The sequence below is a fragment of the Phoxinus phoxinus genome (assembly GCF_949152265.1).
Source record: "Phoxinus phoxinus genome assembly, chromosome: 8".
In the NCBI taxonomy this organism is placed as follows: domain Eukaryota; kingdom Metazoa; phylum Chordata; class Actinopteri; order Cypriniformes; family Leuciscidae; genus Phoxinus; species Phoxinus phoxinus.
Window position 1 is genome coordinate 5,090,183 of NC_136883.1, and position 23,666 is coordinate 5,113,848.

Consider the following 23,666-nt stretch of genomic DNA (forward strand, 5'->3'; position numbering starts at 1 on the left):
TACACAGACCTCTTGATTCTGATGCGAGTCACTCCTTTACCAATTATTGGATATATTTTTCAGGGTGTGTACAGACACAGATGATGATCTGTCATGTACTAACAGACATAGCCACTAATTATCCAACAGAATTCACAGTAAACAACAAAACACTACAACATTTAAATTATCCAGAGCCTTTCCCTCTCCTCCTCACTCTTCCCTTAAGGTCAATTTACACTCCGTCATTGGAAAATCAACACTCAGGCCCTTCTGATGTTTCATGGTGGTCTCCTGGGAGGATCTCACACAGACTGCTCTAATGAAACGACTGATCTGCTTCGGTCCCCTGATGAAACCGCACACCACACATATTCATTTCATCCAGTAGCAGTACAGATGGGCATTTCACGAGCTCAAGAAACACTGGGATGAAAACGACTGAGGAAGAGGTTATTCCCATCACACTGACATGGTTTTCATCTTCAGCAGCATACTTACACACAGCGGAGTGTGTGAATCTCATTAGCCTACTTCTGTTTCTCTCTCCCCCCCCCCGTGCTTCATTTTCTATTTTAGTTCTGCTACCCACATTCAGAGACAAAAAAAAAAAAAAACGCTAGTAAAGAGAAACTGCTCTTAAAACAGCATTCAAAACACTACATGCATCTGAACGCATGTGTTCAAGACAGAGACCTTTAAGCACATCAAAACAATATACTTAAAGTAGGAGATTCATACTATATGACCGTTTATGATTTCAATCCAAGTTCCAGTTGGATAACGATACAGTCCTTCCAGACACAACAGTGTTTCTGATTAGTTAATGAACAAAAATGTATAAGGGAAATAATAGGCTAATGTATAGGATAATATTTAGTGTGTATCATGCTTAGGGGTCTTTGAGACCCTAAACATCAAGAATATTAAGTAAACTGCAACAAAACAGGACAAATATTATTTTATATTTGAAATGCACAGCAGACCTTTTAAAAAGGTTCAAGCCATTTTTGGGATTAATAAAAAAAGCTTTAATTGCTAACTTACAATTCAAATCTGAGAAGTGTGTTGATGCATTATAGGTCGGTGTGCGTGTGTAGCCTATATATTATTAAGGTAGACTTAAAGTCAGCAAATAAAAAAATGAAATAAAAAAACATAAATATACATTTAAAAAGAAAATAATAATAAAAATATTTTTTTAAAAAATGCGTAAAGTTTATTTTCAGACTGATTGTGGTCAGTCTGTAGCATTATATACTTATAGCTTCATACAAAACAATAGTATGCCTTCATGTTGTTAAAAATGCATGTATCTGTTTTTTTAATCAATTCATAATAAAATATAAAATAAAAGCTCTCATTAAAAGGATCCTGTTAGTGACCATTTCTAGCAAGCCTACAGCATCAATCATTCATGCCAGCGGATGCATGCATGTGCACAGTCAGTCTGTCACCAGTGAGCAGATTCGTGAATCCTGTGGTCCAACAGTCTGTCGCTGTCTGTCTGATTTCCTGGATCATTCATTCATCTGCAGTCCCCCCCTGAGTACTGTATGTCTCTCCATCTGTCTGTCTGCCTCCTGTCCCTGCATTGCTTTGTCTAAATCACTGTACAGACACAGGGACAGGGACGCAACCACATGCAACTTCTCTGCTATGAACAGCCCCATGAAACATTCATCTGAATCCAGTTATTACAGCTTCCCCATCCCCCATCATAAGAGTAAAATCCCCGCCTCCCTCCGCTCCTGTAAATCCCTCCATCGCAAACATCTGTCTGTGTGGTGGACACAGGGACATTAAACACCATCATGTCCAGCGACTAGATCTCTGGATGTGTGTCATGAAATAATGTGTGTTAAATATTAGACAGGTAAAAAAATTTAAGACAGGACAAGTGAAATATGAACGAAAATGGCACACGTGGTTTAAGCAAAAATGTTCTGCATCGTCTCCATCTCTGAACTCACCTCTGTCCCTGCGGTATCCTGGTGTCGCTCATGCCTTCATTTTAGGTTTTATTTGGAGTGTGAGCACACACTAATTTACACACCGATCTCAGCTAAGCCGTCCCTCTCACTCTCTTTGTGTCATACACACACATACGCAGCTCCTCTCTCCTCGCACACACTCTCGTACTGACACCAATGCCGTTTTTCCTGCCGCTGTTCCTTGGTAACGGTGGAATCCAAGCCGCATCACACACACGCACACACACGCGCACACACACACACACACACACAGTGCTTCTGCCCTCATATCCCACAGTTCCCTCCTCCCTCTCCATCACCAGACTGGCCACTGAAATAAATATTTTAGCATGCAAATGTAGCGTGGTGTTGCTTTCCACTCCACTAACATTTGTGTCTTCCTACTGTTTGGCACACTGAAATATTTTACATGCATTCATTAAATGTGTTCATCTTTCAGTGCATTTTAGGTATAAAGAATTGAACACCCAACCTTGGTGCTCCTAGAGTCAGTATCAGCTGTGCTACAGGAATACATGACAAACAAGAGATAAAGGAAAGGACTTCTTTGTTTAAAATGCTCAAACATTAACTCTAAGTCATGCAAGTTTCATTTGGTTTTGAAAAAAAAAAAACTTTAAGAAGTTTAAATTCAGCTGTCAATTAGCCTATGAGAAAAAAAAAAATCCTTACTCCTTGAGCATATGTGTGTAAACAACATTCAAAGAATTTTTATATTTTTTATGAATATAATTAATTCATATTAGTTCATAAATTTCATTCAGATTTTGGGAACTTGCAACACATGACATTGTACAATCTGAAGTTCTGAACTAAACTTCCCTGTTATTAAATGGTCAAATTATCTAATATTTTAAGAGACGTATTGACCTTGACAGTCATGAGGGTCACAAAGACATAATTTCCCATTTTATGTTTTCTGCTTGTTGAATGCACCACATGACTATATTATTTTATTATTATTACATTAATATTGTCGGAATTTTTCTAAAGAAACAGTAAAAGATTGAAACAAACTACTTAAAGTCTTCTTTTAATGAAGCCTTCATTATTATCAGTTATCAGTATAAAGTGATTAGTAATATCACCCTGATGTTTCTGATATTAAGCCCCATCAAAAAAGTGAATACAGAAATGAGAAATATGATCATAGGAGAGTTGTATTCAAGTTATTGCATGCATGAATTAAACTATTAAGCTGAATTCTAAGAATATTTATTCATAATAACAATAAAATCACAATATCTTTCTGAATATTTTTGACAGCATTACTTTCATCAAATTCAAAGCACTATATCTACAAAATAAATAAACAAACATACTTGTCTTTAAGCTGGTCAGGTGAAATTGCTCACTCATTTGTGTGGTGTACTAACTGACGGGTCTCTCAGCAACTACTGACACCCTTCTTCTGCTCCCATGAGACCAAACTCTGAGGCACTGCTAGGTAACAAACGCAAACTTGAGCTGGTACATGGAGAATGTGAATGTGAATAGAGGAATATGAATAAGTAGCTGATAAACACTGCAAGAGCGGTTGCTCTTCAACGGAGCACAAATCGGTTTATGGTCAAGTCAGCATTACGAAACCATTTTCAAAGGATTGTATAAGCCATCCATTTAAAGCACAATACAATGTTGTTAGCTGTCTGTAGGAATACTGTGTGTGTTAAATGTTTACTAATTAAGGTCTTAAAAGTTCAGTGTCAGCTTTGATGACAACTCTGTGTCAGCTCAGGATTTTTCCATGCAATGACACAAGCCCTGTTAATGATAATCCAATACTGCCATTCTGATCACGGGCTGTGGGCAAGTCAAACAAAACACACTGAAACTCATTGCAAAAGTGAGTACTGAGCACTTAAAGGGATAGTTCTGTGTGTTTGTATGCATTTCTATCTTCTCCTGAAATAATATGGGTAACCAAACAGCTGATGGGCCACATTGACATTGAAATATACTATTGAAATCAATATGGCCCCATGAACTGTTTGGTTACTGACATTCTTCAAAATATCTTCTTTTGTGTTCAGTAGAAGGAAGAAATTCATACAGGTTTGGAACAACTTGAGGGTGAGTGAAAGACGGGTGAACTATCCCATTTAAAGTACTGATAGATGAGCTACATCTGGTTTCCCAACAAAAAACTCTCCTTAACTTGAATGATTATGACAACACTGCAAAAGTGATGTCCCAGAATACCATTATGGCCTGAAACAAAACAAAACAAAAGTATGCAAAATAGATGCCTGGCCAACACATTGAAAATGTTCAGTCTTGCTGTGCTCTACACTACAAGCGATATATCCTGTCAAACACAGTATCAATGACAATGTTTTTTCTGACATTAGTCATAAACACTTGCTGAGCAAGATTCTCTTCAAACTGTGACAAGACAAAACTTTCCATAAAGCTCTCAGTTTATGGTAATGAGAGCGTTACTTGTGGCAATGTTTAGATTGAAAACGCACAAGGGCTGTCCAAATGGCTGAAAAACAAAATTCATATTTTATACTTAAATATTACTAATATTTAAATTACAACATTTAAATGGCATAATTTCAGTTAGGTGGAGAGAAGCTTTTGGCTTGTCTCCTGAGGGCACAAGTGGGCGCAATGAGCAAAATATTAATGCACCGCAATAAATTGTATTATCAAAACAATGAAATTACATAACTGTCGTTTAAACTGACGTTTATAAATTAAATATCATTTTGTAAATTGCATAAACGATTACAAACAAAACAGCATCATGTATTTATAGATAGTTTAATACAAAGAGCCGAAGCGCAGATCACACAGAGGTTTAGCGTATAAAAACATGAGATGCAGTGGAATGGAAAACCCCCCAAAAAGTCTTGAGTCTATGTCTTTTTACATCCTCTTCGTATCTTGTGCGCCATGAATAAGGCTGTCTGAAGCACACCTACAATTTGAATGCACCAAGTTTGCATTAAAATGTGGATTTTTATTTAAATTTCGATGAATATTTCACATTTTTATTTGACAGCCCTGAAACGTACTGTACGTCTCTTGAAATGTGGAACTGACCTAGTTGCTTTCACCTACATAGATCAAGGAATATCCATGGAACCTTTCCATTGCACAAAAGGTTTTTTTATTTATGGAAAGGGGTTCTTTACATTCTTAAAAATAAAGGCTCCAAATCATTTTCTGTTTGTTTGTTTTTTGCAGCAATTGCAAACAAGAACCATTTTTGGCTACCAAAAAACCTTTCAGTGAACAGTTTTTAAAATAACCATATTTCTTTTTAAAAATCTAAAGAACCATTTTTTCCACTAAAAACATTTTGTGCAAACTAAGGTTGGAAAGGTTCCATGGATGGTAAATGTTCTTCATGAATCCATCTAGTGGCGGGGGGAGCACTGCAACCAATGAAGGATTTTTCCTAGAATTGATGGTACTGGTGGAATAAGCGTTCAGTAAAACCAATTCCAGCTAGGAGAGATTTCTGCTGATCCAACAAGTGAAAGCAAAGAGCATTGAGGGAAGAGAACAACAGTAGATTGAGTGCATTACGTATGAATTAAATTACGATTAAAGAGGACAGGGAGCTCTCTGATTAACCCACTGCTTACATAACCACTCAGGATTTTATCTGCTAAAACGGTCCATCAGACAGCAAAGAACATTGCAAGAAAATCTCCATGTATACTCTGCAAAAAAAACATACTGACAAGTCAATCACATTCTGAATTACTCTAGAAGCAACTGATCGCACAAAACTACTAAAAAGCAATTGGATAAGGGATGAGACATTTTGAAACACATCCAGTTGGCTAAAATAGCTCTACTAGACATTCTGAAATAACTTTCAAGCTTAAACCTTGAACCATCAAAGAATCTGATGTTTTACAAAATCAATAATACAACACTCATAAATAATGAGAAAGAAATCAATGAATAAATAACCACATTCTGGATTAAATGGAGATTTTCCATGGCAGACAGTAGCTCTTGAACGGATCAGTCAAATACAACAATAGCCTTAAATAAACTTGATTGAACGGTGATCTTCATGTATCAGCAAAGTAAACAACATTAAAGATCAACCTTAAACTGTGCTGATCTCCATTTTCAATCTCACCTGTGCTCTCTTCCTCCTCTCGTGCACATTATCCAGGTGAAAAGATCTTCTTTTACTTGCTCTGCAGGGTCCATCCAGGCATCTTTCAAAGTCATGCTGTCTAGGGACTCTTGAGGTCTCTATTGCTCCAGAACTTCCAGACGAGGGGTGCTTGTTCTTCTTCTTGCGTCCCAGTTTGGCAAAATCCTGTCTGTGCTGCTCAGGGCCCTTAATCGCCTTGGGTTCAGAGGATTCCAGGTCCCTGGGTCTCCTAAACAGGCTGTGCAGAGACAGAAACACCAGGGTGCACAGCACATACATGGTGGAGCTGACTAACAGAGTCACGAACGGGTCCGCCAACACGTTCAGTCAGACACAGAGATGGAGTAACCTGTACAAGACATTCTGGCTGATCTCGTTTCAGGGTCAGTGCCGACACAGAACACTATCTTCTGGTTGAAGTTACAGTCGTGATATCAGCTCTACTGCGCTGTGCATGTGTAATGGTGAGCCTTTCTGAGTCCAAAAAGGACAAATCCAAACCCGTTTTGGAATGAAGTTCCCCAATAATAATCTTTTCTCGCCAGTTCTTTGTTGAATTCACAAGGAAAATGCCTTCTACATGGTAAGACTGCTCAGTACATGTTATTCCGATGCCTCCAAGCTTCTTCTAATGCTCATTTAGGCTGATAATCTGTCCGTGATCTGATCGGCAAATGAGATGGCCTCTCACATCTCCCAATCTCGCCCGAGAGAGGATAAGGGAGGGCCGGCTAATGCACACCTGCTTTTAAACCCCACAAAGCCATTTTAACCTACCTGGGCACATCTAGAAGGACACACCCTGATAAACAAGCTCATGTTAGCCAATGCAAACACACGCACACTTGCGGAATAAATAGATGAGTAGATGGTTTGCTAACCAGGAAAGGCTTTTGAATGTTTGGGTCCTTATCTTTCATAACTCCATGCCTCTTGTTTGGAGAACTTCCAAAGGTAACCTTGATAACACAACTGGTGTATTCCACAGAAATCAGATCGACTGAGTAATCATTAAATTCTTCATCCAAACAGACTCATAATCGCCAAGCTGATATCCAACAAACTTGACCTCCTCTTGCGTCACTAATGGTTTTATTGAATGGTTCACAGGTCAGACCACTCCTTCTGTTATCTTTATCCCAGTTTGTGGTTCATAAACTGGGCAAACTCCAAACGGTCACAGCCCGGCTGCTCCTGCGTTGCTGGTGAAGTGAAGTCCCACACCTCTGCCGAGAGAGAAAATGCATTTCACTCTTTCTCCCTCCCTTTTCTCATAGTGTCCATCTGTCACTACAGTACATGAGAGCTAAGCGTCTCTTAGCCGATGATGTAACGACTGTGTTTGCATCTATGCAAAAAAAGGAAAATCAACTCAAAAATTTAAATGCACCGCTGAGGATAAAGAAGCTGGTCCCTGATTGGTTGTTGCCATGGTGAGATGACCTAGTTGAACTGAGTCTTACAAACTTCCCATCATGTTTCTGCTGTGTGACAATGAATAGAAAATAACATGGAAATGGACGACCAAAAGAATGGCTCACAGTGAAAACTGACAGTGTCAATATTGAAGGCTGAATTTTGATTTGTGGTCATAACGGATCACTGCAGCCTTGTGGTAAAACTTCAGGAGAAAAAAAATGTCACTTTCACTGTGTGAGTGCGGGGACTAACAAAAGACCTTCTGGTTCATTACTCTTTTAGGGGCCTGTCACATACTTTAGAGTCAGACCAAGGACAAACAACAAGAATGCCTGTTCTAACCAAAATAACCAATACAGTACAGATCAACAGGCTAAATAGCACATTACACATTTTATTAAAAAATGTAATGTGAAAAAACAACTTTGCAAATAATTTCGCAAACAAATGCAGTATTTTAATAGAGCAATAAGTTAAATCTGTCTGTGATCAAACCAATTAAAGGTACAATCAGGGTTATAAAAGATAGGACTGCAATATACTTCAGTGGAAATAATAATAAAAAAAAATTAAATAAGATGGCACCACTAGAGCCTTATAAAGATAAGTGTTGAGAAAGCACGAAACAGGTCACTGAGAGGCCACCTTACTTCACCAAACAAATGCAATACAATGCAAATGGCAACTATATGAGGCGTCCTCCATATCACTATACTACTGTACATTAGGATTGCATCAATTCCATTAGAAATGATACAAGAATTAGTCGATTTCGGGACGATTGAAACACGGGACAGATGAAACGTTGAGATTTCCTTGAAAACCACTCGTACGTCAAATTTCGTCAGCACCGTACAACATGCAATGCCTACAAGACCCGCGAAAACATTTCTTCTTTACGTCATGCTGTTTTGAAGTTAAAGCCGGAAAGCTGTTTTTGAGTGCAGTAAGTGATTTATTTCGTGCAGTACTTTTTTTTTGACTGATAAGTTGTATTTATTGTTTCATGTGCCATTGTAATGATAATACGGCAGGTGTATTAGTACTGTAACACACCCTTAAGTGTGCAATATCAGAGTTTTTTAGTTTAAGGGCAAAACAGGTTTAACTGGCAGGAGGCGCTGTCGGGACGGTTGAAACAGCGCCTCCTGCCAGTTAAACCTGGTCATAGGAAAACCACTGTTAAGGCTATTCAACTAGTAAACACTCGATATGACTCAAGGAAGAAATGTAAGAAAACAAATTGTAAACGGATTTGTTAGTCTTCGTCAAAATAGCCTATTAGAAAGACTACACAAAATGCGCATAGGCTTATCGCCTATGTTTATTGGGCGATAGAACAAAAATGGTTAAAATGAACCATGAACCGCTTAGACGATTGAAACAAAGCACAACTACCGATCAAAGTCAATTTTTACTTAAATCATTCTATATTTGTACCGAATAACAGATTACACTAAGAGAACACATATGTGGGTTGTTGAATCACACACACACACAAAATCGATCTGTAACCTTATCTTAGAAAATGACGTTTATCTGAAAAGTGTTTCAACTGTCCCGGCTCTCCCCTACAATCTATTTATTTAAAAAATGTGTCATGTTGTGATTCAACTTTCCAAGATTCCAAATTTTGTCCATTCACTGGTGTTATGTGTGTTATGTGATATGTGAGCTTAGCTGATAAAAAGCAATAAACATGAAATTATATGATAGGTCAATGAACACAAAGTCTCTAGTGCTGCTATGACTCCACATAAAATAAAATAAAACCATACAATACAAATCTAATAAAGTAGATATCAGTGTAAGGCCATACAAACAAACATCTTGACAAGTCTTCACAATGTTTTTCCAAACATGTGTGAATTTCTTTCCTTCCTCCGTATGTTTTTTTACGCTTGAAGGCTTTAATCTTTCCATTCATTGCAATTGCATGGAGAAGTAAGGCCGGTGCATGTTTCAGAATATCTCCTTTTGAGTTCAAAGTAAATCATAAGGGTTTGAAAATCATGATGGCGAGTAAATTGTCAATGTTCATATTTGGGCTACTTATTCGTTTAAAAATGCAACAAATATTATATAGATTATGAAATATCAAACCAAGTGCTAGACCTTTCCTCAGAACTAACTTTTTGCATAGACTTTGAAAAAAACTGATGTTGTTTAAAGACAGTTCTCCTCAAGTTCATGTGTAGATCATCACATAAACAATTAACTAATTGACAACTAGAAAGTGTCAACATTTGTTTTTATTTTGAACAATAGGTATTATTTTTTAATCAGTTAAAACCTAATAAGGTTTTTCTTATAAAAGGTATACTTGTGTTATCTTTTTAAAAGGGATACTTCACCAATTAATACTGTGCTTCCCTGCCTCATGTCTCCCTGAGACGAGAGATTTGTGTATTTTTTGTCTGGAAAAAATACTCCGATGATGCAGAAATCTTAATTTTTCGTCATCGGAGGGTTTTTTTGGCCAGAGGCTAAAAACTACAGCCAGTAGAAGGAGCAAGTTCTGCATGTTTTCAACCCGCCCATAGAGGGTGGGACCTCACTCACAGACTGTACAAATAGTGTCAGCCATTTTTTTTAAAGCTAAGCTAACAGGCTTTTGCTCTGTGGAGAAAGCTGAGTAGTAGGGGTTACCATACGTAGGGCTGGGTGATAAAACGATAACGACGATAATTATCGCGATATAAATTCTCGATAAAACGATATCAAGTTTTCGGCAAAAGCGGAACGAAACTCGTTTGAGCCGCGCGCGCGCGCCACATGGACCGTTTATCCGCTCGGCTCATAGTCCAAACGGCAGCGCAGCGCGAGCTCACTAGAGCAGACGCGTTTACTCTGATCGGTCTCGGTCACGAGATCCAGAGAGAAGCGCTTGAATTCAGCGAGGAACACAAATGTCTCAGTGATTTAAACCAGTTTAAAGGCAGATGAAACAGCGCTGACGAACAGGAGAAGAAGCACTGTGCGCAACGATACAGTCAGACTCAGAAGGCTTTTCCGTCTACAAATTCCCACCACGTACCATGGATTTAACGTTTGCATATTTGCACGTAACATATTTGGTTAAATATGTATTTTAAGCGTGGTATGTACCCAAATACTTTTTGGTGCAACTGTAGATCTAGCTCCAAAGAAAACATGAAAGACAAATATTTGCACAAAACTTTCAGTGGAATCTCACTGTTAACTTGATCCATCAATGAATTATGAAGTGTGTGTGCAGGTGCTATGCAAACACACAGGTATGCGACTTCAAGTTAAGAAGCTAAGATGAACACGACCACCTTGGTTAAGCAGCTTAGAAATATTTCAGCAAAGTGAGCAGTGGGATTAGGAAAAGCTGACAGATGCCACCACTCTCATTCAAGCCCTTCACAATTAATGCAAAGAGACATTGAGTTCAGAAAGGGAAAGTCAGCAGAGACTGTCCAACGTATCCACGCAGCGATGCATTTAGCATTGCTGACACAATGGCCTCAGTGTGTGCTATTTCAGGAGCAAATTACAGAGTAACAGAAAAGGGTGGGAAACCTCAATTACAGGGTTAATGTCTATAACTGCCATACATATTATTTCTGTTATTTAACATGGTTTTTTTTGTTATTTGTTTCATCTATTCATGAATATTAAGTGTTGATGTTAACGAGGAACTAAAGTACATTTGCGTTGCACACGGATCCTTTAAGGTGCAACAGGAAGGTTTACATTTTGGTGAGAAGTTATTCTCCGCGTGTGTATTACAAGAGTTACTCGTTATTTGAGCAGAGAAGTAACGTTAAAGAAGATGTTTTTCATTTTTGTGTTTTGAACCGGGTATTTTCAAGTGAACTCATTCCCTCTTGGTTATATGCAGCCAGCGAGGTATGTGTATTACGTTTGTATTTCCCGATTTGTTTTTGTATTTACCTCTTATATTGTATGTGAACGTGTTTATCCTTTACGTCATACTGTAGTTTGACGGTGGATTTCATTGACGGTGAATGTGATGACGGAGAAAAAGATGACAAAGCAATAAATCCATCAGTAACCAGAGCCATGGTTTCGTTTATTTCCTGGAGGGAGTGATAGTCAAACTCGGACCTGCGTCAACGTTCCCGAAGCTGCTCGCGCCCGGCTCGGACCCGCGTCAACGCTCCCGAAGCTGCTCGCGCCCGGCTCGGACCCGCGTCAACGTTCCCGAAGCTGCTCGTGCACGCCCCAGACCAGCTGTGTCACGTAACAATACACAGATAAGCCCACGTTTACCGTTAAGGACCTGCAGTTCATCAGTGTTTCATTAAGACGTCTATAAGTCAGACACTTAAGCTTGTGTTCTGAAAGTTGACAATAAGTTTGAACACTACAAGGGACTGTGTAACCTTAATAATAACTGTGGTTTTAAGTTGTATAAGGGGAATATATTGATATTGTCTATTGAAGAAAGTAAGTGATAACTTTAAAAAAAGGAGGAGAATAATTTGTGCACATTTAAGCAAGTCAACATATTTAAGTTTTTTTTAAGTTTTTTATCATCTTTTAAGGATGTTCACTTAAATGCAATAGCACCAAGCCTTTACAATTTTGCTTTAATTGAAGGGTTGATCTAAAGGACATTGACACAATTTAATTGATTGTTCAAAAAAAGAAAAAGAAAAAAAATCTGCTGTTAACTACACAGCTAATTTTTAAGTGTACAAGCAATTCCCAGATAATGTAAGATGTCTCAAACAAATGAAAAGGAACAAGTGTCAGAGAAGTCTACCATTGTACAAGAAGCAGTACAGCCTGCAGAGCCTCGTAGAAGTGAAAGAGATCGAACATTAACAGAAAAAGGAAGGGAATATCAGAAGGAAAAAGTGAAAGGATTATTACTTCGCTTTGGCAGTATTTATGAACGCTGGAAAGTTTTGACTAAGGTGGCTAAAAAATCTGTAATCAAACAAGATCCCAGTGATATCCTCCAAGAACACATTAAATGTATTCAAAGAGAAGAATCTGAGCTGAACAGTGTTTATGATGAATACCGACAGATTGACAGCCCAACTCATGACATGAGATGCAAGGTGGACAGATGTGCATCCATCACCAGAATTGTAATACAGAATGCACAGTCTCAAATTCAAGGAAATAAGGAGGAAATTATTTGGCCTGATGCTTCATCTGTATTCGCATCTTCAACCTCCAGTGTTTCATCTCAGAGCAATAATTCTAAGTCTAAATCCATTCACTCTGCTGTATCCTCATCTAAAAGACAAGAAGCTGCTGCTGAGTATGCACATACACAGGCTGTATTGAAGATTATGGGTGAGCAAGAAACCCACCAAGCAGAATTGCAGAGACTTGAAACTGAGGATAAGTTGATAGTTGCAGACCAAGAAACAGCTGCATCAACTCGCCGTCTTCAAAGAGAAAAGGAAGAAATTGAACGTAAGATAGAAAAAGAGAAACAAGAGGCTGCTCTGTTAAAGAGACAGCATGAAGAGAATGCTGCAAGAAAAAGGTCAGTTGAAAATTTGAAAAGAGAGCTTGAGCGTTTGGAAGAGCTAAAGAGGCTTAATGCAGCCAAAGCAAAGCTTCTAGTGTACAATGCAAATGAGTTCTATCCAACCCAAGACTTTTTACCACAAAACCCTGAGGCTGAGTTGCCTACAGATATGCAGATAATCTATCAAGCGAGTATTGCTGATCAGCATCCACCACCACTGAGTGTGACTCCAAGAAGTGAACTCCAAAGTGACATGCGTGAGCTGGTGAAGGTCTTAGCTGAAGCTATGACAGCAAACAGGCTACCCATTCCAGAACCTTCAATATTTAGTGGGGATCCACTCAAGTTTAATCATTGGAAATCATCCTTTCAGACTCTTATAGAGAAAAAGAATATTCCAACCGCAGAGAAAGTCTTCTTCCTTCAAAAATATGTCGGAGGAGCTGCTAGAGAAGCCCTAGAAGGTCATTTTCTGTCTGGTTCAGAAGATTCATACAATGCAGCATGGGACCTACTCAATGAAAGATATGGCCAACCCTTTGTAATTGCCAAGGCTTTCCGAGACAAACTACATACATGGCCAAAAATAGCTTCAAGAGAGAGTGCTGAGTTGAGAAAATTTGTGGACCTATTACGCAGTTGCGAAAGTGCTATGGCTAACAATGACAGTCTCCACATTCTGAATGATGGAATTGAGAATCAAAAACTTACTGCCAAGTTACCTGACTGGTTAAGCTCCGGATGGAACCGAAAAGCCACACAATATCAACTTGAACACGGAAGGTTCCCAAACTTCAGTTATTTTGTGATGTTCCTTTCAATGGAGGCTAGCATCGCTTGCAACCCCATTGCATCCTTCCATGCATTACGGCAAGGTGAATCTGATAAAGCAAAGATGAGAAGCCAGAACATTATGACCTCCAAGAACCAAACCGTAGGTGCCAAGATCTTCACAACAAACACCACTGAGAGAAAAATAGTCACATGTGTGTTTTGTAAAAAACCAGGACATAGCTTACACAAGTGCTATAAATTAAGAGAGAAGCCAGTTGCTGACCGCGTAAAATTTATGCAAAGTGAAAAACTGTGCTTCGGCTGTTTGAGCCCTGGCCACCAGTCTAAGAGCTGCAGTAACCGGATGGTCTGCGATTCATGCTCAAGGAGGCACCCCACATGCCTGCACGAAGAACGTTCAAAAAGGGACCAAGAACTAAAGAAAGAACAATCTAAGGAAAGAACTCAACCACAAGACGTCACAAAGGAAACAACCTCTAACAGAGTTGTACAAGATACTAATAGTACACAGACGTCGGCAATAGTACCTGTCTATGTGTCAACGTCAAGTGATCCAGACAACGAAGTTCTCGTCTATGCTCTGTTAGATTCACAGAGTGACTCTTCATTCATTCTTAATGAAGTGGCAGATGTTCTTGATACAAACACGGAACAAGTGAAGTTAAAACTATCTACGATGTCGTCAAAAGGGACAATCATTCACTGTAAAAGACTTAATAGCCTACAAATAAGGGGCCTATATTCCACCAAGAAGTTAACAGTGCCGACAGTTTACACTCGTGACTTCATCCCTGCTAATCGCACACACATCCCAGTGCCTGAGACAGCAAAGGCATGGCCTCATTTGGAGCATCTTGCTGACCACATCGCGCCTCAAAAGGATTGCGAAATTGGTCTGTTGGTCGGGTACAATTGCCCACAAGCTCTAATGCCACGAGAAGTCGTTTGTGGAGAGGAAAGCCAGCCATTTGCTCAGAAGACCGACTTAGGATGGAGCATAGTGAGTTATGGTGACCCAGGTGAACACTACGGTGATGCAATTGGAGTAAGCCATCGCATCATCGTAAAACAAGTCATGCCTGAAGTGAATGCAATGGTCAAGCTTAAAGGAGAAGTCCACTATGTTTGCAATACCCAGGTCAGTGAAATGGTCAGTCCAGATGACATAATTAAGATGTTGGAATCTGATTTCAGTGAGAGAGCTGGAGACGAGACATCCTTCTCTCAAGAAGATCTTCACTTCTTGGCTAAATTGAAAGACGGAATCAGACAGAAGCAAGACGGTCATTTTGAGATGCCCTTGCCCTTCAAACAAGACAGACCAAATCTACCAAATAATAAATCATGTGCTGTTCAACGCCTAATGTCCTTGGAACGAAGGCTCAGGAGAGACCAACAATACTGCACTGACTACTTGGAGTTTATGAAAGACATCATTGCTCGTGGCGATGCAGAAAAGGTCCCTGAAGAAGAGCTTCACAATCAACCAGTCTGGTATATTCCCCACCACGGCGTATACCACCCCCAAAAGCCTGGGAAGATACGAGTGGTCTTTGATTGCTCAGCAAGGTTTCGAGAAACGTCACTGAATGACCAACTTCTTACTGGACCAGAGCTCACAAACACCTTGGTGGGAGTCCTTTGTAGGTTTCGCAAGGGCCCGATTGCCATCATGTGTGACGTGGAAAAAATGTTTCACCAGTTCCATGTAAGGCCTGAGCACCAAGACTACCTCAGGTTCTTATGGTGGGAGAACGGTGATCTAGAGTCTCCACCCTCAATTTTTCGGATGAAGGTCCACCTATTTGGGGCAGCCTCCTCACCTGGTTGTGCCAATTTTGGACTTAAGCATCTAGCCGCTCAAGGTCAGGATAAATTTAACCCAAACACTGTTAAGTTCATCCAAAGGAATTTTTATGTTGACGATGGATTGGTGTGCACAACATCTGACGCCGAAGCAATTCAACTGATTAAGGAAGCGAGAGACCTTTGCAGCACAGGCAAGCTTAGACTACACAAATTTATCTCCAACAGCAAGGAGGTATTGAAATCCGTACCGAAGGACGAGTGTGCTGAAAGTGTCAAGGACATGGATATGGCTTTGGGAGAGCCACTCATGGAAAGAGCTCTTGGCGTTCAATGGTGTGTATCCTCTGATGACTTCCAGTTCAGAGTAACTGTCAAGGAACACCCAAATACCAGAAGAGGAGTACTTTCTACAGTAGCCTCCATCTACGATCCATTGGGGTTCGTAGCGCCTTTTATTCTCCGTGGAAAGCAGATCCTACAACAACTGTGTCGAGACAAAGTAACTTGGGATGAGCCGCTCCCACTAGAGCTAAGAGCGCAGTGGGAAATCTGGCTACAAGATCTTCGAAACTTATCTAATGTAAGGATCAGAAGGTGTTATATCCCAGATAACTTCAAGGATGTCAAGCAGTACGAACTTCACCACTTCTCAGATGCAAGTGTCATCGGTTATGGGGAATGTACTTACCTCAGAGCAGTCGACGTCAAGGGAGAGGTTCACTGCACGCTAGTCATGGGAAAGGCACGGGTTGCTCCTACCAAGGTAACCACAGTGCCACGGCTTGAGTTGACGGCTGCAGTTGTAGCAGCAAGAACAAGTGTTATGCTCAGAAGTGAGCTTGAAATAGAGGGTCTTCAAGAACATTTTTGGACTGACTCAAAGGTCGTCCTTGGCTATATAAACAATGATGCCAGACGTTTTCATGTGTTTGTAGCGAACAGAATCCAAAGAATCAAGTCCACTACAGATCCTGCACAATGGCACTTTGTAAAGTCTGAAGATAATCCTGCGGATCATGCGTCGAGAGGTCTCTCCGCAGATCAGCGTGTTGCTTCAAATTGGTTCACTGGCCCAGATTTTTTGTGGGAAAGAGAGCTACCCAAAGGAGATGTTATGGTGGGAGAAGTCTATGATGATGATCCGGAACTTAGAAAGGCCCTGGTGCTCAACACCAAGGTGAGGGAGGAGAGGTCATTGTTAGACCGCCTAACAAAGTTCTCTGACTGGAAAAGAGCTGTCAAGGCTATTGCTCTTCTAAAACGCCATGCTAAACAGATCAAGGGCATCAAAGATAAAGTAAGTGGAGCTACAAGTATTGAGGACAGACAGGAAGCAGAGCTGTTTATAATCAAGTTGGTTCAGAGGGAAGCATTCAGCAGTGAAATCAGAGGTATAACGCAAGGCAAGGAAGTAAAACCCAAAAACAACAAACTACACAAACTGAGTCCGTTTGTAGATGAGCATGGTGTGCTTAGGGTTGGAGGACGTTTGACAAGATCTGTTCTTCATCCTCATGTCAAGCATCCCGCCATTGTGCCAAATAAGAGTCATGTATCGTTGTTGCTTATTAAGCACTACCATGAAAAGGTGCAGCATCAAGGAAGAGGAATGACGGCCAATGAATTGCGATCCAATGGAGTATGGGTCATAGGATGTAACAGAGCAGTTGCCTCACATATTTACAAATGCACAACATGCAGAAAGTACAGAAGGAACACACATGATCCAAAAATGGCAGATTTGCCAGAAGAAAGAATGGAAATGACACCTCCTTTCACATATTGTGGCATAGACTGCTTTGGACCATTCTATGTGAAGGAAGCAAGAAAGGAACTGAAGAAATATGGTCTTATTTTCACCTGTATGTGCTCTAGAGCCATACATATTGAAATGCTTGATGACCTCACAACAGATGCTTTTATCAACGCATTGCGTGGATTCATCGCAATACGCGGACATGTAAGACAGTTGAGATGTGATCAAGGCACTAACTTCGTAGGTGCAAGAGGAGAGTTCATGAAGGCAATGAAGAATTTGGATCATGAACAGTTAAAGGAATATGGATGTGAGTTCATAATGAACTTCCCATCATCGAGCCACATGGGAGGCGTATGGGAGAGGCAAATAAGGACGATCAGAAGTGTTTTAACCGCAATCCTTGACCAGTCTGCTAAACGACTCGACAGTGCCTCGCTCAGAACCTTTCTGTATGAAGTAATGGCTATTATAAATAGCAGACCTCTGACAATCGAGCATTTAAATGACCCAACAAGCCTTGAACCTCTCACGCCCAATCACATTCTTATGATGAAGTCTAACATAATATTCCCACCTCCAGGGGAGTTTGTGAGTCAGGATCTATACTTGCGCAAGAGATGGCGCCAGGTGCAGTTTTTGGCAAACGAATTTTGGACAAGGTGGAAGAAGGAGTATCTCCTTAATCTTCAGCAAAGACAAATATGGCAGAAAGAGAAGAGAAATACGAAAGTTAACGACATTGTCATCCTGCAGGAGGACAGTTCTCCACGTAACCAATGGAGATTGGCAAGAGTGACAGAGGTGTATCCGAGCACTGATGGAAAGGTTAGAAAGGTGAAACTGTTGATTAGTGACTCGACCTTAGACAGCCAGGGAAGACGCATTGCCAAGCCAGTCTACCTTGATAGGCCTGTACAAAAGACAGTCGTATTGCTTGAAGCAGAGTAAAGGTTATGGTTGCTATTTCATAAATACAGTATTTTATGCTACTGTAAGGTTTAAAGCATGCTGTATGGTTGAAATTAAGGAGTGAAAATGTTTAAATTGTGAGGTGAAATGACAAATAGTCATTTGGTGGGAGTATAACTGCCATACATATTATTTCTGTTATTTAACATGGTTTTTTTTGTTATTTGTTTCATCTATTCATGAATATTAAGTGTTGATGTTAACGAGGAACTAAAGTACATTTGCGTTGCACACGGATCCTTTAAGGTGCAACAGGAAGGTTTACATTTTGGTGAGAAGTTATTCTCCGCTAGAGGTCTTCAGGTGAACCCGTTGACCCGTTGACCCGGGACCCGACCCGGGACCCGTACGGGTTCGGGTCTATATTTTAAATGATCAGCCGGGTCCGGGTCGGGTCGAATCTATTACTTCGGGTCCCGGGTCTGTTTAACATTGTGTGTAATACCCGTGCGAGTCATCAAATCGCAAAAATGCGTCTTGTCACACTCATATTTAATATATTTTAAATCAGTAACATAATCTGAGGTGAACTGTCACATGAATGTTTACTTTGACACTCAAAATAAATTGCGTTAAAAAGCATATTTTAGGTTGATCCATCCAGCTAGCGCGCATTTGCAGTCAAGCGCGTGTCATGTTTCTATGGCAACCAGTTACCAGAGGCAGAGCTTCAGTGAGGGACAGCCAAACCGCGCTTTAGATTTTACAATGTCAATTAATCGTTTTGTTCAATCTTAAAGTTTTAGTGTTCAGATTCAGACTCGATGATGCAGAGCAGAGAGCACGGAGATGATAAATAACGTCAGCGCAGCGGCCATGGCACTGAACGAGCAATCGTTATTATAGTTCAAAAAGGCAAACAGCCAAAAGTTATTGTGCGAGTTAGCAGCTAACTCGTTTAATTTGTCATCCGTCACCGTGAGTCCGTGACAACATGTGGACTTTTGAAGCTGAAATAACAAGGATTAAGCTTGGACTTGGTGGAATAACGAGAGGAATAACATGGATAACTTTCTTGTCGGAGCGAAAGGATTGTAATGCATCACAGCCAGTCAGGTAACGTAACGTTACAAGGAAAGGATGGAGAGACTACTAACGTTACGCTGCTACGGCTCCTTAAATTAGGTAAGACAAAAAGTTGTAATTTTTCGCAACAGGTTTATTGACTTGTAATAGCAGTTTAAGGTGGAAAATGTGACAATCGGGTCCAGTCGGGTCTGTGTCTTCCCGGCAGTTTCGGGTCCAGCTTACAAAAATAATCGACGGGTCCAGGTAGGGTCTTGTTAGGCATTTATCGGGTCTGCACGGGTCCGGGTCCAGCTTTTGAAATAATAGTCGGGTCCGGGTCGGTTCGGTGTAGCAAATTACGGGTCCCTTCCGGTTCGGGTAAGAATTTTTGGACCCGTGAAGACCTCTATTCTCCGCGTGTGTATTACAAGAGTTACTCGTTATTTGAGCAGAGAAGTAACGTTAAAGAAGATGTTTTTCATTTTTGTGTTTTGAACCGGGTATTTTCAAGTGAACTCATTCCCTCTTGGTTATATGCAGCCAGCGAGGTATGTGTATTACGTTTGTATTTCCCGATTTGTTTTTGTATTTACCTCTTATATTGTATGTGAACGTGTTTATCCTTCACGTCATACTGTAGTTTGACGGTGGATTTCATTGACGGTGAATGTGATGACGGAGAAAAAGATGACAAAGCAATAAATCCATCAGTAACCAGAGCCATGGTTTCGTTTATTTCCTGGAGGGAGTGATAATGTCAACTAATGTATGATGCAATACCTCAACTTTTATCTTCTTGTCGAAGAAACAGCTTGAATGCATACATTTTCAAGGAACTGGTTTCTTTGGAGGATACTGGTCTTGGCAGCACAGGTCAGAAAAGTCAGGATTAGTAAACTATGAAAATTCAAACAGTGGAAACACAGGTTTTACCCAACCTACTGCCAATGAGCATTGACCTCACGAGTGAGTCAGAGTCTCCACCGAGGCATATATGTACGGGCATGTGGTGAGCCAGACATGTTCTGGGTGTCTGACATCTGTTGCACACATTGCTTTTTACAGAAGCAACCAGTAAAGTTTACTTCTGCCCAGGGACTGCCAGAGAATACCAAAAGCTCTTAACAGAGCAACACGTATTTTAGGCTGTTAAACCTCAAATGTCTAAAATAAGAACATCATTATTTTATATTTTAGAGTCAACCAACGAAACTGATTCCTTCACTTACCCCAAAGACAGTTATTAAAACTACCTTTTTTTTCTTAGTGTGAAGAACTTTTTATAATCTAAAGAACCTATTTCCAATATAAAGAACCTTTTGTGCATTGAAAAAGTTCCATGGATGTTCTTCATGGAACCATCAATGCCAATAAAGGACATCTGTAGCCACACACACAAAAGCTTTGCATGTTTCTTTGGCCTATTGAAGCTACATGGCCATAAATGCTGAGAGACATGGAGGACAGCACCATCTGTTGGTCTGAGCTGGTTTCCTGGATAGAGGACAGTGATTCATTGCAATTATGTAACATGAAGTCTTCCTTGTATTGCCAGTATACAGAGGGGTGTGACAGGGTGTCTCAGGAAGTTATGTTGTTTACACATTGAACTAGTGTATAATTAGGGAAAAGAAAATGGTACTATGTAACATAGGATATTCCTTAATTATATGACTAACCAAAAATTAAGGTGATACCACGAGTGATGTCACTCATTACTTTCTTAAAAACTGTCATTTTAAATGTAGCATCATGCAGTAATAACCGGTAGTTGACGTCAAGCAATGACAGCAGCGTCCCAAAGTATGATGTGTTATCCTCAATCTAAAAGTAAACAGTTTTAAACAACATTTTTGTCATTTGTCTTCTTATTATACATGTCATATTAAGCCCATATTAATAGAATATGCATGGAATGCATGTAATATAAAAATGTGTGATGCACCACAAGTGGACTGCAAAAAAGCTAAACAATTAATCTCACACTTTCTGATGAATTCCTTTCTTTTTATTAGAAATGAGTAGATATGCCTTTTAAAATAATTTTGATACAGACTGACAATAAATCATTCAGATTGAGAAAAAAACATTCAAATGAACGATTCACTCATAAACCAGACACTCCGGCTTCTGGGCATGTTTCACTTTACACAACAGCAGTATTGGACAGCAAACAAGTGACCGTGTGTGTGTTCTACACCTCATCACAACACACACAGACAGAACTCTTGGAAGAAAAGCGTCAGTGCCATAGTTTGTTCTCACTGACTCCTCACTAAGGAATGTACTTAAGGGCATATTCGGGAATGATAGAATACAAACTGGACAAAGCGGCCCAACACGTCTACGCACTCAGTATCACACCCCATTAAAAACGGAAAAACTTACGGATTATAACTGACAAAGCGCTGTCCGCAATACATTGTAATGGTAGTACGCATTTCTAGCATAGATAGTTTCATTGGTGTCTGAATATAATGCATCTTGCCTTTTTTGACATTAAAAGCAACACAATTTTTTTTCAAAATAACACAAACTATATTCAGTCTGAATCATCCATATACTAAATGGAAGCTTGTTCCCGCATTGGAATAAAAAAATGAATATATATAAAAATATATATTTTATATATAAAAAGGTAATTGCGCAATTCTGACTTCTCCGAATTCACATTTTGCAATTATGTTTTTTTGTTTCTGTTATGGAATAAAAATAAAACAAAAAAGGTATTTGTGACTATCTTACAAATCTGACTTCAATTCTGACGTTTCTCAGAATTGTGAAATTTAAACTCGCAATTATTTTTTTCTCTCTCAGAATTTCAAGCTAATATCTTGCAATTGTAGGTGTATGATTATATCTTTTAAAAAATATATCAGAATTGCGTGAAAAAAAGAAGAAGAGTTTAAAGTTAATAGTTAAAGTAGGGTCAGATTATTAGTGCAGAAGTTACATTTTGGTCTGTTTCTCACAAAAAGCTATTGTATGGCTTCAGAAGACACTGGTTAACATGAGGGTGAGTAAATATCAGAACTGTCCAATGGACATAAACAACTGGATAGTTTTTACAAACAGAACGCACTGTCCAGAACAGCATTCAAACTCGACTTGATCAAGTTCAATCAACAACTTAAGTCACTATCTAAACAAAGACAGCACAGGTACTGAGATACATCTGCAAGATGTCTGCTAAAGATCTGTCAAACTGGAAATCATCTGCTATGTAAAAATATCTTATAAAGTCTTAGAAAAAGCAGTTTTTTTCTCTCTAAATCTTAAACATCTCAAAGACATCTTCTAAATGTCAATGTGACATCTAACAGGAAACGTCCTAGAGACGTATTGCAGTCAGAAAAGCAAACACTATATAGGCCTATCATGCAGATGTCAAAAACAGACATCAAATAGACATCTCCAAGATGTACTTGTGCTATCAGGGAAAGAAGCACTGGAAACCTCTCACGGCGTATTTTATAAGCCAGTCTAAACTGATTCAACTGTTATGACTTTTCCAAACTGACATGATGACTAGTTCAGTGAACATCCGATGGTATTTGTACCGGGCACACCCGGACTTTGATACACCCAAAAAATACTAACCGTAATTTACCAGTTTTACAGTTGTTTGATGAAAACACAGAGTAGTTTATAATTGAAGGCTAGGCACGTATAGAGGTAGGCTATAATAATAATAAGAACAGACAATAATAACAGACTAGAGAAGCTAGCCTACAGCCGCTCTTTCGACAAAACGCAAACCGAAATTTTGATTTTGAACCGAGAAACGGGATGTTTAGTTAATGATTCAGGATGTTCTGCAACTAATAATTTACTTTATTAAATGGGTTTGCAGGACTGACACTGACAGCATGGTGAAAAAAAAAACAGAATTAGCTATAACCGCGACAGTGGCATTGTCTTACACTTGTTTTATTAAGTCGCCATGGTTTCACTAACTTAGCGCTTTGATATACCTGGCTCATAACATTAAAGTATGAAGCATGCGGTAGATAAGTGAAAGAATGTGCTTACGTCTCAGGCCAGCACGCCAAACTCCTTCCTCCGCCCGGTTTCCTCCTCAAACCGTTTCCTTCGAGTTTTATTCCACTCTTTTTACCCACTTGTTGAAAAAGCAGTTCAATCTCGCGGCCAGAAGAACTGAAAGTTTAATAGTGTCTCGTGGAGATAAACACGCCTGAGTGAAACATGCAGCACGAGACGAGCGCGCACAGCTGACTGCAGTGACGCAAACGCTCGCTCCTCCCGTTCATGTAGGAAAAATGAACGCGTTCCCAGGCCACTGTTCAGTTCAGTCCTCATTAACTC

At 39.7% G+C, this 23,666-nt stretch overlaps 1 protein-coding gene across 22 annotated transcripts in view; it reads right to left on the reverse strand.

Moving 5' to 3' along the window:
- The window catches only part of kifc3 (kinesin family member C3), a 51,345-nt gene extending 27,679 nt beyond the window's left edge, over window positions 1-23,666 (reverse strand). For 7 of the 22 annotated variants that reach the window (XM_079621288.1, XM_079621295.1, XM_079621297.1 and 4 more), the window contains exon 1: window positions 23,373-23,505. The gene's annotated coding sequence lies outside the window, so the exon portion shown is untranslated. Of the gene's footprint in view, window positions 1-1,382; window positions 1,487-1,872; window positions 2,225-6,081; window positions 7,331-23,293 lie in introns of those variants that run through there. The other 15 variants (XM_079621281.1, XM_079621296.1, XM_079621293.1 and 12 more) reach the window with 9 other exon arrangements.